Source organism: Neofelis nebulosa, chromosome 14 (assembly GCF_028018385.1).
Source record: "Neofelis nebulosa isolate mNeoNeb1 chromosome 14, mNeoNeb1.pri, whole genome shotgun sequence".
Classification (NCBI taxonomy): domain Eukaryota; kingdom Metazoa; phylum Chordata; class Mammalia; order Carnivora; family Felidae; genus Neofelis; species Neofelis nebulosa.
This window is the reverse complement of record NC_080795.1, coordinates 39,528,182-39,547,253: the sequence shown is the minus strand read 5'-3', so window position 1 is coordinate 39,547,253 and position 19,072 is coordinate 39,528,182. Positions and strand designations below refer to the sequence as shown.

The 19,072-nt window shown below is 38.5% G+C and overlaps 1 long non-coding RNA gene across 3 annotated transcripts in view; it reads left to right on the top strand.

Annotated features, from left to right (window-relative positions):
• The window catches only part of LOC131494297 (uncharacterized), a 152,822-nt gene that overhangs the window by 53,293 nt on the left and 80,457 nt on the right, over positions 1 to 19,072 (top strand). For all 3 annotated transcript variants that reach the window (XR_009253300.1, XR_009253301.1, XR_009253299.1), the window contains one exon: positions 7,065 to 7,220. This is a non-coding gene — a long non-coding RNA (uncharacterized LOC131494297). The remainder of the gene's footprint in view (positions 1 to 7,064; positions 7,221 to 19,072) is intronic.

Here is a 19,072-nt window from a genome sequence, read left to right as displayed (position 1 = left end):
ATTCAGTCATCCACTCCAAATTTATTGAGTACTACCAGATGATGGATAGTCAAAGGTGAATGATCTTCATGGCCTCTGCTCTTGAAGAGCACACAATCTAGAGAGCACAATACATTCCAATAACATGGTTTGCGTTTTATGATGGAGGGCAGAAAAAGAAACAGCTGACTCCTACTGGGCAAAACAGTGGTCAGGAGGAGGTGACAGTTTGAGCCGTGTCCTAAAGGATGAGTAGAAACAACATTATGGACACAGACCAGACACCAGAAGCGAGGTGGATAAAGACGATGAAGGGAGAAAAGGCTGAGAGGTAAAGAGGAGCCAGACAGCCAGTGACCTTTTACCGTCATGCTAAACACGTTGGACTTTATCTTTTTGCCCTCACAAGGTTATCAGACAATTTTAAGCAGAGTAGCGATATTTTCGTGTTGCATTTTAGAAATACAACTCTAATGGCAGTGTGGCGGATGTTCAGAACACCAGGACAGCCTAGAAGCCATGAACGTGACATAAGGGATGGAGACACTTGGGATGGAAGCCTGAAGACTGTGCCGACTGCTTGCGCGTGGTGAGGGAAAGGGCTGGGTTTTTAGTGGTGCCCTTCTGGCTATGGGACAAGCAAGGGCAGAGAGGAAATGTCCTTAAGTTAAGCTTGTACTTGTTGAATTTTAAGTGTCAAAGGAATAAACAGACAAGGATGACCTGGAGGGCAAGGACCACATTTAAGTCGCAATAGACTTTTAACATAAATCTGTAGCAATAGATTTTTAACATAAATCCGTAACCTTTTTTTTCTGATAGATAACAATAAGAAAATCCTCAGAGTTAGAAACTAAATGTGTTTATGTTAATGTTACCCTTTTCCAGTGGAAGCCTAATAAACCTTTTAGAACAAAAGGTAATTCTGTGGGCCCTTTGGGCTATTTCCTCCACAAAGAGCTCTATGAATACGGAAAGCTCCTACCCCCTCCCTAAGAGTCAGAAATATCTTCCTCTAAACATCCCACTCTTAACACTGACCACAAAACAATTCTCCAAAAAAGATTTTAGGTTGGATCGGACAATAAAATAAGGTGTATAATTTTGAAATGTTTTTTAATGTTTATTTTTTTATTTCGAAAGAGAGAACAGGGGAGTGGGGCAGAGAGAGAGAGGGAGAGAGAGAATCCCAAGCAGAGCTTGATCCACACCCGGGACATCATGACCTGAGCCAAAATGAAGAGTTGGATGCTTAACCGGCTGAGGCATCCAGATGGCCCTATAATTTTGAAATTGTAAAGAGCTGAGAACTTATCTTGAACTTAGCTCCTACATCGGCCTTCTCTCCCTCCCTTCATGCAGTTGCTAGTACAAAAGTCTTATTTAAATTTTTTTTAATGTTTCTTTATTTGAGAGAGAGAGAGAGAGAGAGAGTGGGGGAGGGACAGAGAGAGAGGGAGAAACAGAATCTGAAATAGGTTCCAGTCTCTGAGCTGTCAGCACAGACCCGGACAGGGCCTTGAACCCACAGAATGCGAGATCATGACCTGAGCCAAAGTCTGACGCTTAACCCACTGAGCCACTCAGGCGCCCCAAGAGAGTCTTACTTTAAAATTTTAAATTCTCTAACCTTATTTTCCAAAAACAAATATTTTCATCATCCTATGTGCTGTTATTTCTTTCTTGAATAGTCACTTAATTTTTTCTCCTGAGTAGATGTTATTTCCCTAATGATATCATCAACTCATTGAGAGTGTGTCTTAAGTGTCTTTGTATCTTCTGAGGCCCTCAATATAGCACTGTGCACAGAGTCTATGCTCAGGAAGATTTGCTGATGGTTATTTGATATGTTATTTTAACTAATAAAATGGTCTTATTAACTGCTTTTAATATGTCAAAGTTGAAACTTAAGCCTCAAGTCTTGGATTTGACAAATAAGATGTCTGGATTTTCAAAGTGCTTATAACTGTTTTGGAACATGCATATCATTTCCCTCACAAAATCGGCTCTCTTAATTTTTTGTTAGTGCATTCTCTGAATTATAAAAGGAAAAGAAGTCTAATACATAAAGGGGTGGTAACTCAGGTTTTGATAGAGTGTTAATACTGATTTTTGCCCTCTGCTATTGAACCTGATGGTTTGCCAAAGAAAAGAACAAAAGCCACAAATCCCACAGTGACCTCATTCACGTCCTGTTAAGCCAGCTGCTTGTCTTAGTCATCAGGTGGAGAGCCAGAACATCTATAAAGGCCATAGGGCCTTTGCAATGGATTGAAAACAGGTCATTTTTAGTGAACCTTGGGACAGATATGCTCAGGCACGTTGCTATTGTCAAGGGATCTTCCTCAATCTCTTTTGACTTTACAAATTGTGATTGGAGCATGTCACCAAATTAAGGAAGGACAAAAAATGATTTTTGGAATCAACCAGGTCTCTTCCTTGAATATTAAAGAGTTTTGTGAGACCTCTTGCATGCATGAAATCTTGCTTCTACAGAGGAAACTCGATTTTCTCCCCAGAAGGGATTACTGTCCTTGTAGATGATCAGCGGAGCATGAAGAACCTAGTCATCAAACAATGATGGTGACATTTATGGGTCTGGGCTGTTGTCTACCCATTGGGACATGAAATTCAAAGGTGGTAAAACTGATAGGATTTTAAGGTAGCTCTCTAGGCAAAATAACACAAAAGCGACACTACCTTCATTCAAACTGAGTGTTAAAATAAGCCATTTCCCACCCAGACAGCTCCCTCAACAGTACCTAAAGTAAGGGTTACTGCAGACAAGCCTCTGAATCACCACGCCTTCGAAGTCTGTCTGTCTTTATGTAGATAGATGGCCTGACTCTTTTCACTGCGTGTTGGTTATAGTAACATGTGAAGTCCTAGGATGTTCAAGATAGTTAATTCAAATACTTCATGATTTATTTACTCTACTTTTAAAAGCTTTTTTAAAGTACCAGTCATCCGTCAAATCCATAAAACGGAGGCGTCAATTGGTACAGTTCTTTGGTTGCTGTTATGTGTTTATTGAATAAGCCACAACGTATCAAACATAATACAGACAAAGTCCACTTTAAGCTTACAAGCTAAATTGACTTAAGCATCACTCATAAAAACCAAACAAAACAAACAAACAAAAACAGTCCTATGCAAGCACGTGTTGATCAAATTTTAAAGTTGGTATGTGGAGGGTGGACTTGAGTGAATGCCATGGGGGAAACGATTGCTAAAAAGGAATTTGTGAGAAGTGAAAGTCTTCATTTGACTTGACTGTTCTGAGATTTCACTTGTAAAGTGTGGTTGATGAAAAGTCTTAAACGTTAGGTGTCAGAACGTCGGGCTCTGCAGAATAAAGTAAAACGATCCATCTAGAAAAACACAAATCCAAAACAAACGGTCTCAAACCAGATTTCTCAATTAAAATACAAACCTAACTTAAAAATTGGGCAAGATTGCTAATTACTTGGTCACTTTGCTCTGTATTAATCACATGAGTAACTCTGGAAGTAAGCCAAAGCAGCATTTCCTTCCGCTCTTGATTGTTTACATGCTGTGTAATTGAATTACGCGTACACTTGCACTCACACTTCTGAGGGTGTGGCTATCAGTTCGACCCCCAAACCTCACACAAACCGTGTGATGCCCAAGTCTTTCTGCTCTGAGGACCTTGAAGCACATTTCCAAGGTGTTTGTCCTAGAAATGGAAGGCTATGCATGGATGGGGTGATTTGTTCCTCTCTGACAGAGGTGGAGCTTTCTACAAAATCTCAGACTCAAGGGTTCTACTGTTGCTTTCTGGAACTCATCAGTGTATCACATTTCTGATACAGAACAAAAATAGCAAAATCATTAGTTATGGCTCAGAAGAAGCTGCTGGTTTTACAGTGCTTAAAGAGCTTATCTTAGAAATAATGATATTACTGTGTAGTCACTGTATTTACATTGGCTTATGATCTAGGCAAGATCCTCTTCCTATAGCCTTCGATTGTTTACAAAACACTTTTACATTTCCTATCTCATTAGACTCTCATGTTTCCCCTTTGAAGTGACTCTTACTGTCTGTATTTAACAGATGAGGAAAATAAAGCTCAGGAGATTGACTTGCCCAACCTCATCAGTTCATACAGACCCCCAACTTAAATGTCAGTGTCCTGATTCTATATACTTAAATATAAATATATATAAAATATGTAACATTTACATTCATATTTGATATATTTAAATATATTTAATATGTAATATAGATTCTGTATTATAATATACATTTATATTTAATATATTGAAATATAAATATATATACAAATGATGTCTGCTAGAATCCAGAGAATAATCATGCGGTGGAATGTTTCCAGAACTTGAAAGATCAATTCATAATATACTAAAGTGCAATCTTTTTTTTTTTTTTTTAACTGTTTATTTACTTTTGAGACAGAGAGAGACAGAGCATGAACGGGGGAGGGTCAGAGAGAGAGGGAGACACAGAATCGGAAACAGGCTCCAGGCTCGGAGCTGTCAGCACAGAGCCCGACGCGGGGCTCGAACTCACGAGCCGTGAGATCATGACCTGAGCCGAAGTGGGACGCTTCACCGACTGAGCCACCCAGGCGCCCCTAAAGTGCAATCTTAAGAACAGGCTTAAAAGGTGATGGTTCTAATGGGCTTTTTAGCAAACAGGATCTGTCATGGGTTGCAGCAAGATTTGGTTCCCTTCTTGCATGAATTTAGTCCTCTTCTCTCACTGCCCTGGCTGCTGGAGATGAAGTGGCTGAAATGGCCAGGGCACTCCAAGGGCAACAGTGGCTTGGACTTCACCTTTGGATACATATTGAGCCCAGACTTTTTCTCAGTGGAGATGCTACAAGAATAAAAGAAACATAACCCACAGGGTGACAAATTGAACTTTTCCATGGTAATGACAAGAGTTTACCAGCATGAAAGCCAGAGTGGGTCAGATTCATCTTTATTCCAAAAGGTCGTGGCAGTGGCTGAACCGGTAATGCAAACCTTTCTCAGGTTAGTCCCATCTGACTGAAATACTCCAGTTTTTTTGAACTATAAATGATAAAGTGCTCTTGCTGTGGAGAATTGGGGGTGAGGGAAAGAGATCAAAAGGAGTTTGTTTACACAAATTTACTCCCACGTGTCCTAAATTATGCCCCCAAAATAATCATTTAAGCTGTTCCACACAAAGAATTTGTAAGCAAACACATTTGCAGAATTGCTTTTTTTTTTTTTTAATGAAGAGTTAAGGGGGGAAAAAAATGAAAGCTTAAGCAGTGATTAGTGGCTTTCCAGCTCTGCTTCAAAAATATCAGATATTTTTACTGAAGAGAAGACTCACACAAGGGAGAATGGACCAATGATTCACTAATTTAGTCCAACCTCAGATTTCTGTGCACTCCTTACAAGATACAGTCAATCTTCATTATTCCATGTTTGTAAATTGACCTACTTGCTAAACTTTCCTTGTAACCCCCAAATCAATACTTATGATACTTTTGAGGTCATTCACAGATATGTGCTGAGCAGTGAAAACTTTGAATCACCCATTGTACACGTGCCCAGCCAAGACAGAACAAGACAACATTCTATTTTCCTATTTCAACCATCATACTGTATACAAGTGTCCTTTTTGCAGTCTATTGAGTACCAGATTTCCTTGTGGTTTTTTGTTTTTGTTTTTGTTGGTGATTTTGCTATTTAAAATATCCCTCAAGCATAGTGAAGTGTTGTCTATTACTGTTAAGCACAAGAAGATTGGTGTTGTGCCTTAAGAAGAAAAAATGTCTCTTAGATAAGCTTGGTTCAAGCATGGGTTAATGAATCAACAATATATATTAAATACGGTGTCTTTAAAGAGAAACACATATCAAACAAGGGTATGCATTAATTGGTTGATGGAAATGTGACCGGAAGTTTGCAGGAGTCTTATCCTGTCAGAGATGATTCAGTGCTTGCTAATTCTGTGTTTCCAGTGACTTTGTAGAACATACGACTACAGCAAATAATGATAACTGGCTATAGTTTTTGTTTCTGGTATCCAGAATTATTAATCAGACAAAAAGTAAGAAGAAATAATTTATGTTACCACTTAGAATGACAGGCATTGTAGCTACAAAACCAAAATTGTGAATGTTGTCATAGGTTTCAAAGCCCATTTTAAATGTATGGAACCTTGGGAGATATGTGCATATATATGTTTCAGAAACACCTTCTTTTAATAGATATATAACAATTCGGAAAGTAATTCAAGCGAATAAAACATTTTACAATGTTGTGAAAGGGCAATGTTATCAAATAAAATGAGATCTCTATAAACGTGTCCAAGCTATGTCTTTAAAAGGAATCAGTATTATAATAGAGTTAGTGTTATTAAAATATAAGCCTCATGAGTATTTTTGATGTACATTAATTTTTATTGTTAAATAATAATAATGCTTTGTATTTGTATAGCTTGCTATGGTTTTATAGCCTGTTCGTGTGCATTAGATCACTTTCATCTTCAGGTATTACTACCAAAATTTTGTTGATGGGAACCATAAGCTTCTATGGGTTAAGAAATTTGCACATGGGGGTGCTTGGGTGGCTCAGTCGGTTGAGCGTCCGACTTGGGCTCAGGTCATGATCTTGCAGTTAGTGAGTTCAAGCCCCGCGACGGGCTCTGTGCTGACATCTCGGAGCCTAGAGCCTGCTTCGGATTCTGCTCCTCCCTCTCTCTGCCCCTTCCCCACTCACGGTCTGTCTCTCTCTCTCTCTCTCTCAAAGATGAATAAACGTTAAAAAAATGAAAAAAAAAAAGAAATTTGCTCATAGCAACAAGCCACTGTTATTGTTATGTTATTGTTGTGATTAAATTTGGAAGATTCAGATAGTATCCTATATTTTGTCCTGTGTTGTCATGCGAAGGCCCATTTTTAGCCTTGGGAAATTTTGGACATGCTTTGTCTATCAATAAATCCAAATCCAAAGACCATTTGAAAATGTTTTAAATGGATGGTCATTATTTCCATTTAAATCCATAAACCTTTATTTGGAACACAGCTTTTCATTTTGTTTTGTACTTTTATTCCCCTTCACTTTAGAGAGAGAGAAAGCGAATGGGGGAAAGGACCAGAGGGAGAGAGAGAATCTCAAGCACAATCAGTACAGAGCCCAACAGGTGGCTTGATCTCATCACCCTGGGATCATGACCTGAGCCAGAGTCAAGAGTCGGACGCTCAACCAGCTGAACCACCCAGGTACTCCTGAAACACTGCTCTTTAAATAACACTTTTCATTTTACATTTTCTTCTGACTTAGAAATGCATTATATCATGTCTATAAGAAATATTTACTGAGATACATACTAAATTTGTAACCTGTCTTACACACCATGCTAAAATTTCATTCCTTAATCGTGTAGGAAATCTTGGATTGGGCACTGATACTCAAGTTTGGGGAACATGTAAGTTTGGTTTATATCTCACACCAAAGAACATTCCATTTTATGCTGAACTGGGCTGGGCAGGGGGTGGGGAACCTTCAAGATAAGCCAAATGTGACTACCAGAACAAATGATCTTTTCACCCTTGAACTATCTTGTCACTCTTGAACTAAAAGAAAAAAAAAAAATGTGTAGCCATTTGTGTGGTAGCCATAATGTTGAAAAAATGGGGCAAAAGCATTTCTTTTTGCAGAGGGTGTGTGGTGGCACATATTTACTTGCACTTGGCAGATTATCTTATTTTAAATGGATTCAACAGTCTGTGAGGGGGCAGATGTTCATGGCAACAAAAGGAGGACAAATTAGACGAAGTTAAAAAGGGAGCATACGGGAATAAATACAACACATGATTATTAGCCTACAGAAGTGCTATAAGAAATAAAAACTTGACATGAATGAAAAAGCAGGGTGATGGTGTGGATCAGGGAAATAGGAAAGGAAGCCCAAGTGGGAAGATTTTGTGAAGTGAAAAAAAAAAAAAATGTATCTGCCAAAACTTCAACATCTCAGGAAATACTTTTTAGGATTCCATTCTCACCCACGTCTTCCCCCCACCCCCAGCATAAAAGAAGGATGTAAAGTCAAAGTTCAGTGTTCAAACTTAAGGATATAAAGATTTCTCCATGGGTTGACTCTGCCAGAGAGAGTGCCGAATTGCAACGTTTGCCCCTGTAACATTTTCAAGGAACAACAAAATTTAGCGCAAGGGGTTGAGCTTGTTTTTTGCTGCACCTATGCTGACCTACCTGTTACAGAAGTTTCCGTTGGAAGGTTAAAAAGGTAGAGGGAAGTAGAATTTGCTGTGAGTTTGCTGGAGCATGAAAGAACATTGCTTCATGAGTATTTTAAATGGTCAGGGCTAAAGATGGCCCTGCTCAAAAACTCAGCGTGATGCAAAAGTGTAGCCAAATGAAGTGTGCAATTAGGATGCTTTTGAAGACACTCTGTGATATTGTTGTGCTGTAACAGCCATTGTGTTGTAATTACTGCTGATTTGCTCACTGTTGTTTTGAACCTCTTAATCCCTTGAAGTATCCTGCCAAAATTAGAGTATTAAAAGTGTGATTCAAACACACTGAAGATTACAAACAGCTTAGATTAGGTCTCTGTGAGGCCGATATTGTCGAGTCAGTCATCCGATCCAAAGACAGAACATGAAAGAGAAGAATGACTCCACTCTTTGAAGAAATAGAAGTGAAACGTTTTCAGGAGCACATTAATTTAATTTTTCTGAATTAAGATGAAACGGGCCCTCTCGGTGAGGTAGGTAAGACTTTGCCCCCAACACTCCACTGACAGTGATCAGCCTCCCGATGCCTCATCTGCGAATATACATCAACATCGTGGATTAAAAACAGGACGGGGCTCTTTTGGGAAATACAGTTGTTCTCTATCTCTACCCCCAGGACACTAGAGAATAGTCTCCATTTTAGAAGTATGTAGCTTTACCCAGTAGAGAAATTCCCGAAGAGTTATTTGGAAAGAAGTTTTTGTTGGTGAAAGCATTTTTGGAAGCATTAAAAAGGCCACACTGAATGCAAAGCTACGGTAAATTCTAATTGCCTTTTGGACATAGCTAGATTTTCAGATGCTACGTTTATGTAAAGTGGAGTGGCCCTCTCTGCAGAACTCTTAGCGAAAGAGTTAATCCTGTTTTCTCAAGTGCCTAATTTATCACAGAGTTACCTTAGGCACTGGGAGCATCTGGCTCAACACGTACGTATTTTTCAAGTACAAATTAAGGACTGAGAATGAGGCCAAGAACACGCTGTTGTAAGCCGCAATAGGATGGACTCACCAAGAGGGAGAGGCATAAACATTGCCTCTGATTTTAATAAGGATGAAACTCCATGTATCATTAACAATTCTTCCTTCAATGTCTTGAAAACCCTCCGTCATTATATTAGAGCCCTGCTTAATATTCTGCACGTGTGAACCAGTTTGGGTTGAGGTTGCGTTAAGCAGGTGGGGCATTAAAAATAAGACTCCTCTTTTATTGTTAAGATGTTTTGAAAGAAAGCCTGCTTTATGTGACTTATCCTGCAATATGTCAAGAGAAGTATCTGCAGACCCACCTATGTTGACCTCGTATGATTTTCGATGGAAGACTAAACGGCCACTTTGCTATTTCCTCTTCATTAATAGTAAACAGTCATTTCATAGTCATTTAGAAATGACTGTTTACTATTACATAATCATATTGATTGTCCATCTCTCTTTACTTCTATTTTTGAAAAATCAAGCTTAATCATGATCAACTGGATGGGGGGGCAGGGAGACTGAACAAATCTTTTGTGATTGCTTTATTTTTTCACGAATCCTCAAGAGTAGCCACAATAAGTTGAAGAGTGTTGGGGGGAGGGGCAGGAAGAAATGTAATATTTCACTGGAAGCTTTGATGAGAGAAAAAACAAGGTTATTGCTTATAGAATCCAGCTTTCTGATGTTACCTTAACTATTTGGATAATGCATGTGTCTTTAAATCAGAAATAATTTGCTCAGTGGACTGAAAGACTCTGTCTGTTCTAAGCAGAGTTAACAGGCATATGCCCTGTTGTCTTGGGAATGTGGGGAGAGGCCTATACATCATGTTTAAGTGCATAAGACCTGGATGAAAAGGCTTCACGTGGAGAATGGCAATGCCATGACCATGTATTAGCTCATGTTGATACGCGGGGTGACCCACGAGCCAAATCTCTGTTGAATAGCCTCCACATCTAGCCTGACATGAAGAAAATTTCGCTGTGGGAAATGAAACTCTAACATCTCATTAAAGATATTTGTTCTTGTTCTAAGGTCATAAAATCAGGAGGCTATGGGAGATACCAAGACAGAATGTTTTTCAGGGGTAGAATGACAGGGAAGACAACCCTGCCTCTTACTCTGCATTATAAAGGCATCTGGCCTCCAAGGTGACCAGCTTGACCTTTCTCTTGAGTACTGTCTGATTTTTTTTTTTTAAACAGCCCTTAAAAAATGCCAGCATGCAAATTGTACATAAAATATTTAAAACATGAGTCCTCACTTTGAAAAGGTGAATTAATGAATTCATCAATCAAAACTGCAAAGTTCTGAAAACCTCTAATTTACTCTTGTTATAATTTAGTGGGAAAAAGGTAGCCTTCCTCTGCATAGCTCCACAGAAATGTAATTAACCTTTGCTTTTGATAGAACAGGTGGGACAATTGGTCGAGTAAGATGATAAATAAGATACACACATACATACGCGCACACACACCCCTGACACACAATCTTATAGGGTTCTTCCTCCCCAAATTATTGTGAGGATCAAAATTTGAAAGTGCCTGTGAACTGTAAGTTACCCTGTAAAATCAGGTGTTGGGATAGTCGTTTTTAGATAGAAAGATAGATGCACAGAGGCAGACAGATATCAAAATGTTTATAAGACATTATATCATTATTTCTGTTGTGGAAATTGAAGCATTTTTGTCTTTACTGAACTTCCTGATGATTTTTTTTTCTCAATTAACATGCGTTTTTAGGAAATAAAACAAAAGGAAAGATCAATGTTCCATTATTTTACCAGGAGGTACCACATGTATCATGGCGATGGCATCATACGTTCAAGTGTAAGAATGTAGCACATGGTCTGACAAGTTGGAGTGCTTCCTTGGGGGCTATGGGTCAGAGTATTTGGAACTGAGACTGCTCATGATGTAGGTCTGAATCAGTTCGAGAAAGCAGAGGAGGTAATCCTCTTGAAGTGTGTAGATTAAAACAGGACACTATTAGCTCTTCTCTACCTCCCACCTTCCAGGTTAGCCTCCTTTTCTTACTGTTTCTCGCTAAAGTTCCAATTTTCTCTCCTTCGCCTAATGGACTTGGAGTTCATTTATAGCTCATGCTAGCCTATGTTCAGGCTTGACAAGAGCTCAGGAGGAGGGCAAAGGCATTTTGTATCACATGGACCCTCTGATACAATGCAGAGAAGGAAGATTTACTCTTCCAATTTTTACAAGTTATTGCCCCTTTAATTAATTTTACTTCCACAGGTGAAAATGGATGTACCACTTCTGGGAAAAGAAAAAAGCCCAATTAATAGTGGTATATGTCATTACACTCAGAAGAAATGAATATGCCTCCTTTAACATAAAGAGCTCATCTATTTCTGTGGCTCTGATTTATTCCTAGGTTTCTTGTCTCACTCATTAAGGAATTTTCTAGACCACTACTGTTCATGCGTCTATATGTGTGCATGCACATGTGTCCCAGAATAGAAATATAAAGAATTTAATATTCTTTTTCTCACTACAAGTATAGTTTATATTTCAATATAAAACTTAATTTGACTAAGCAGCTAGGATTTATGCATTATCTAAATTCGTTTGCTTTAGTGGAAATAACTGAATTCAGATTGGAGTTTTAACATGTTCCTCTTTCTCTGAATACACCCTTTCACCAAATGATTATATGCTTAATAAAAATATATATGTATTGAGGGAGATGGAAATATTTTAACAGAAAACAGCATTAAAATTTCCCTTTAGAAAAAAAAAGCCAGTATAAGCCCAAGAAATGTCTCTTGCTTGGGGATCTGGTTGTATTAAAAAGGACTATAAAAATGAGTATGTATATGTATATATACATATATATAGGCATGTGTGTGTGTGTGTGTATATATATATATATATATATATATATATAGGCATATATATGTACATATATAAAACTTTAAAAGATTATGTGTGTGTGTATAACTTTTATTAGGGTTAGTTTTGTGTGTGTGTGTGAGAGAGAGAGAGAGAGAGAGAGAGAGAGAGAGAGAGAGAGAGAGAGACTGTATGATAAATTACACATTGGAAAGGTCCTGGAACCATTCTCATTTCCCTCCCATCCCACATATACTTTTGTTCTCTATTTTCTTTGTTTTCAGAACAGGTATTCACTGGGAGACATTGTTTCTGTCTTGTGTTGTTTAAAACTTTTGTCTTCTTGTTTTTAATCGGTCCCTGCACATTGACTATGAGGCTCAAAATGTGATACAACTGTTTTTCTAGAAGGAGTGAGCAAATACAAGACTGTGGATTAGTCTGCTTGGTTTCCTTCTCACATGCACACAAAAGCAAATCTTCAGTTTTATTATACCTTATAATCGCTCAGACAAAAATGGTCAGAGTGCCATGAGTGGTGCGTTTGGCTAGCAAGACAGTTTCACGCAGTAATGAGATTTCCCCCCTGTAGGAGGGCTATGAACTGCTAATTAGCATCTATGACCTAATATTCTCTAGCAACCAAGAGTAATAGCAGTAATTTCCAGTTTTATGCAGAGTACAAGTCTCCAATATTACCAGCACTTCTGTTTCATTTGTAATTAACTGCAAGCAATTATTACAGTCAAGAAAGTATGTCCTCGTGCTCCTAGGTAGTAAAATAAAAAGAAATTATGTTTATAAAACTTATATATGTGTCATGCTGACTGACTGGAGTTCTTTGAAAGCCCTGAGGTTACGTATCTGTCAATTAAAGTTTCCTTTTTGTCCACAATGGTATCACGCTTCATTTTAATTTGTAACTTTTAGTTTACCATGTAATTCTTTATTCTTTGCTTGGAAGCAAACATTTATTAGATTTTGTTTTGAGTTCATAGGGAAAAAAAGGAAACGTTTAAAAGCTTAGTAAGGAGGGGGAAGATGTTGTGATATTAGCTGGCAATGTGTTTCAAGAGACTGGTAATGCATACGTCTTAGGTGGGGATGTAGTAGGCACAGGGAAAGTGGTTTATGAGGTGGAAAGAAAGGACTTTTATTTGAGGTTTTCCCATGAAAGTCATACTTCTGTGAATGTCGATAGAGTTGTTCTATAAAAAAAATGACATTTAAGATGATTTCTTACTGAAGGAGAGGGGTAAAACCTTATTTATCTAGAACTGTGGAAGACTGTAATTTTCTATATGAGTGATTTTTTTTCTCAGCTAATTTACCTCTTAATGCACCAAAACTGTATTTTAAATATTTTTGATGTGCATTTTCTGAAAAAAAAACTTAATCTCATGCTTTGCCTCATTTTCTAAGGGCCTACCCGCAGTTCTGGAAGACCCTCTGTCATGCAACAAGGATGTCAGGGTGGGCGGGTACAGTTGGGGTTTTAATCTCCACTCACCACATCAAGAACAGCTCTGCTTGTCTGCCTTCTGCGCTGTATTGGCTTCCACCTTCGACCCAACCCAAAGAGTATAATTTGTGGCTCAACCTCAGGCTTAAAAAATTCTCTACCTTAGAAAACAGAATTTATATACAAATATGTATGATTGAATCAGTCGAGCAGGGTCATCATGATGTACATCACTCATTGTAGTATGCAGAAATACGATCGTGTGATCAACATGTAGAGATTTGCACTTTTCCCTCACACTGAATTCACAGTGTAGAAGGACTTGCTCAAGCTTTAGTAGTGGTGGTCGTGGTGGTGATGAGGTTGAGGATGATGACGGTGATGGTGATGGTGATGATGACGATATTGCTTTCACGAATTTGCTACCATGTACTCTGTGCCAGGCACTCTTCTAGCCCATTTTCTACAGAACTTAGGTGAATGGCACCTAAAATGCTAATGATCAGGGATCGCTACCAATATGACAAATATCATGATTATTTTACATCCGAAAATGCAGACTTTGCTCACAGAATCTTTACAAAGAACACACAGATACCAGGGAAAGGAATTTGGAATCGCACTCGTGCCTGTTTGATCCCATAGCGTGTATAACTGTCAGGTCCTTCTGCCTCCCGAGTACGGTGGGGTATAAGAAAAGGAAGCAGTTTTCACAATTATCAAGTCCAACTTCCTTATTTTATAGTTGAAGACACTAAAGATCATCGTGTTGAAAAAGTGGCACTTCTTGCATCCAATCTCCAGCTCCCAGGGCCGGGAACGTTTTCTAGATGGTTTTGAGCATGAAGCCTTTGCTCTATCTTCATTTCTCCTGCCATCAGTCTCTCCTCCCTCCTGAACTCATTTCTTGAAACTGCTCTTTCAGAGATCAGTGGAATCTTGCTCTTTGCCAAATGACTCTTCTCAGCGCTCAGTTCTTCTCCTGAGGTATTTGGAGTAGTTCACATTGTTGACCACCCTCTCTTTTTGTACTTCTTGTTTTTATCTCTCGACTGTGACTTATCCTGGCTTACCTGCTCTGTATCAGTTATGTTATACTGCATGACAACTCCCCCAAAAGTTAGCTTAAGACAGCCATTTATTTCACAATTGTATAAGTAGGTGATGTGGGCAGTGTTTGGGTAGGCAGAACCTCTGATCTCAGCTGGGCTCACTCATGTATCTGTGGTGAGCTTCCAGCTTGGCTGCGGGATGACCTATCCAAGATGGCCTCAACCAGAATGGCCTGTCTCTGCTGCAGAAGACCTCCCGTCCTCCAACAAGGCAGCCTGGACTTGCACACTTGCCCGCTCAAGGTTCTGAGAGTGAACATATACTCATGCAGTGCCTCCTAGAGGCAAACCAGGCAAACCATCACTTCTGCTGCACTCTGTTTGCAAAAGTAAGTCCAAAGGTCAATCAAGATTCAAACGAGGGGCAATAGACTTCACCTCTTGATGGGAGAGGTACAAAGCCACATCGCCTGTGGCGCAGCTATAGGTAGGAGGGAAGGAGAACTGGGACATTTCCTGCCACATACAACAACCTCCTTTGCAAGTTGCATTGTCTTACTTGCCTTTTAAATACAAGTTCAGGGGTGCCTGGGTGTCTCAGTGGGTTAAAGGACCTACTCTTGATTTCAGCTCAGGTCATGATCTCACAGTCGATGGGTTTGGGCCCCTCCTCAGGCTCTGCATTGACAGTGTGGAGCCTGCTTGGGATACTCTCTCTCACCTTCTGTCTCTGCTCCTCTCTCACTCACTCTCTCTCAAAATAAATAAATAAACTTTAAAAATAAATAAATAAACATAAGTTCAACTCGCATGTTACTCTTGCCCTCTTCCCCTCTTCTTTCACCCTCTCCCTTTCAACCATCACATCTATTACCATGGCTTCAGTCATCACTTTCTCACGGAGGACTCCCAAACCTCTATATTCGATGTATACCTCATTCATGAGCTCTAGATTGGGATTCTCAACTGCTTACCGGAAATGTACCTGGTTTCCTGCATGTGTCTTAAATGAAACGAGTTCAAAACTAAAATCTATATGCTCCCACAAACCTGTTCCTTTTGTCAGCTTTCAATCTCTGTCATTTATGTTATTTCCCATCTAGCCTCCTAACCTAATGAGCTCAGAATCATTTTTGATGCTTCTCTGTTCTGCCAGCCCCACTTTAATCAGTTGTGAATCCTGGTCATTCAACCTAAGTGTTGCTCAGGCTCCTCTTTGTTTATTTCTAATAATGCCCTGATGAGATATATTGTTACTTATTCGATTATTTATTAATTTGTGAATTGTCCTTTACTTCTTCACATATAAAGTCTAACATGACAATCCCACTGCTATCAGAATAGTATTTCTAAAACACATATCTGTTCATGCAGATCTCTTTGTAAAAATACTTCTATAGCTTTCCATTATCTGGAACAAAAGGAAAGTCCTCATTCTTGGAGACTGGGTGTTCTTGGAAACCTGTAAGGTCAAATATCATAATTATTTTAAGTATCATTGTTACATCCTCAATCTCTAGCGCCCTGCCTGAGTTGTAATAGTTACTAAATATTTGTTAAATAGACAAGTAAACAGATGATGGGTAGACCCACTAGGCAGTGGAACAGCAGTCTGAGAGTTCCTATGAGTTGCCTTAGAGTAAAGGAGCTTCGAGATCAATAGGCCTGGGTTTAAGTCTAGCTCTGCCACCTCCCAGCAGTGGGCCTACGACTATTTGTTTAATCAGTTTGAGCCTGGGTTTCTTTGTCCTAATAAGAGATAATTATAGTTAACATACAGAGTTGTTGTATGATTAGCGATAACATATGTGAAACTCCTATGTCAAGCTCCTTTTAATACATAAGCATAATACTAATTACCTCCATCATTATCCTCAGTCCAGGCAAGGGAATCATCAATTTCAGGTGTGACAATATGTGGCAAGGATCCATCCATGTGGTCTGGGATTTAAACTTGGTGGGACTCAAAGGGCAAGATACTAGCCAATCCTAAAAAACAAAAACAGCAACAACAACAACAACAAAAAACAGGAAAACAAAAGAAATCTAGGACTCAGGACAGAGAATCCCAGCAGGAATTCGGACACAGAGAAAGAGAAATTGGAACTATCTTGGAGGATAAAACCATAGGGGAAGAAGTCTAGGCATCCAGCTTGGGTAGAATCTGAGAGGACTGGGTTGTTTCATTTTGAAATGACAGACTCCTCACCGGACCTATCTATCCCCAGAATCTGGACAGGAATGACTCTACAGAAGTATCAGAAATATATGGTTCTCTCTGCAAATCAAAGAAGTTTAGGGGACAGAGTGCACAACTATTCCTTCTCTATGTAAGGTCTTCATTGAGCTGTCACTGTGTATGTTTAAGAGATCATAGGATCCACACTGTCTGCAGATACACAAAAGAATCAGCCGTTTCATAGGCATATTTTAATTTTGATCTCTTTTTCTCAAAGGTGACCTTTATGTTCGTTTTCATATTGTAAAAAGTTTACTTTTCTTCTTTTTCTAGTTACTAACAATGTCATTCTTCTTAAAAATAGGCACACAGCTCTGCTTTTTTTGTTTTTCTCTGCCCATCTACATGCCAAATTATATAACCATCTTAAAGAAATACAGAATAACGACATCTCAAATAACCTCCAAAATTAGTGTATTTTTAGATAATATATAATAACGTAATATCACTCATAATGTTATACTTGTACCTTTACTTATGCCTTATACTTTTATGTGTAATGTGTTCCTAGTTATAACCTTTGAAATAGGGAAGGAAGGCATTCCATGAGAGAGTTGATTTGATTACATAGTACTTACTTCTTCATCCATCTTTTTAATCACTTTAAAAAATCTCCCACATCTGGATGGCAGTTTGGTTTCATCTTGTATTCTTAATTTTGATTGATAGCTAATGGATACCTAGAGCAGAGTGTTCAGGAGAATTGGAAGGCATTGTCCAGACCCAGGAGCAAAGAGTGCCACGACTGATTAGCAATGTCTGCTACGGAGAAGTGAAGGGGGAGGTTAGAACTATTTCAGTATATCTGACAAACCTATTGCATATAATGATATAACCATTTTCTTCCTCCCACTTGTATCAGTAGTTCTCAAATTACTCATAGCTTTATAGGTTTTCTCATCCGAACATAGAAAGTCACTATTTCTTCAATTGTCTCAAGCAGGGTACATAATTTGTACCACACTAGATGCATAGTTAAGTTTATACATACACTGGATAGTTTAGAGCATTAAAGCTTATATATCCCCAGGCTGAGAAAAGCTGAGGGGGTCTAATAAGTAACTCAAAGGCTGACACACACATAAGAAGGAACCAAGAGGGCATAATTTCATGCCCAAGAGGGCATCTATTTGCATGTCGACCAAATCAGTCTCACTTTTACAGGTGTGTGTGTGTGTGTGTGTGTGTGTGTGTGTGCATTCATGTGTGCACCTGTACACACACTGGCATATTGTATACAAACATACAACACACAGACACAATTCAGAATTCATTTGAAGAGAGTATTCTACAGCTTTAAAAATTTCTAACTCAACAAGTTTGAAAACAACTGAGTAAGATTTTTCTTCTGTCTGACTTTGGAAGTTTATTCTTTTTCATTCAATATAAATTTCTCTTTATTACGTGAGATGAATTTAAATGCTTCTGAATTTAAGATCTTGCAATTATGAATTTATATCTTGCTATTAATTCCTCTTTTCCACCATGAGAATATAGAAATTTCCTCTGAATGTCTAAGAAAATGTGTAAGATAGAAAAAAGTATCAACTTGAGAAAATAAAAACTAGATTGTGTAGTCTGTAAGAAAATCAGGCCTATTATATCATGATTAACAGAACTCTGGAATTAAAGGGTTGGATGTAAATTTCCATTTTCACCTTAGCACCTGGACCCAGAAACAGCTGTCCCTTTAATCCTTTAGAAATCTCCTCAAATAGTGTTTCCTTTTCCCATGTTGTGTGATAGCTGGTGTGATTAATATAATTTCAGCAAACCTGTAATAATCTGAGTGTAGATTTTGTGAATTGTGTCTAGCAGTGCCTTCAGCTAGATTAAAGCTATTTGAAGCAGGATCAGCTTTTTCGGCACTGATCATTTCAATGCCTTATAAATAATTAATCACAAAAAAAACCCTACATTAATGCAACCCTTAAATCATAAATTGGGACCTAGCAGCTAAATGCATGCAAAGTTCACATTCTCTAAGAAATATTCATTTTCTCACATGGCTTATTTTACACAATTTATTTGCTCTATATTTAGAAGCTCAATTAGCAGCCCAATATCATATGCACCGTGTGGAAAAAATCCTGTTATTATAAGCACCCTGCATTGCATTTATTTATTCAACAATTATTTACTAGGCTCTGGACAAAGAGTCTGTGGAAGTATGAGATGGTCATGGTCACAGGGGCTTTATAGCATAGCACAAGAGGCCAAGTTGAAAGTAAATAAAAAATAGTC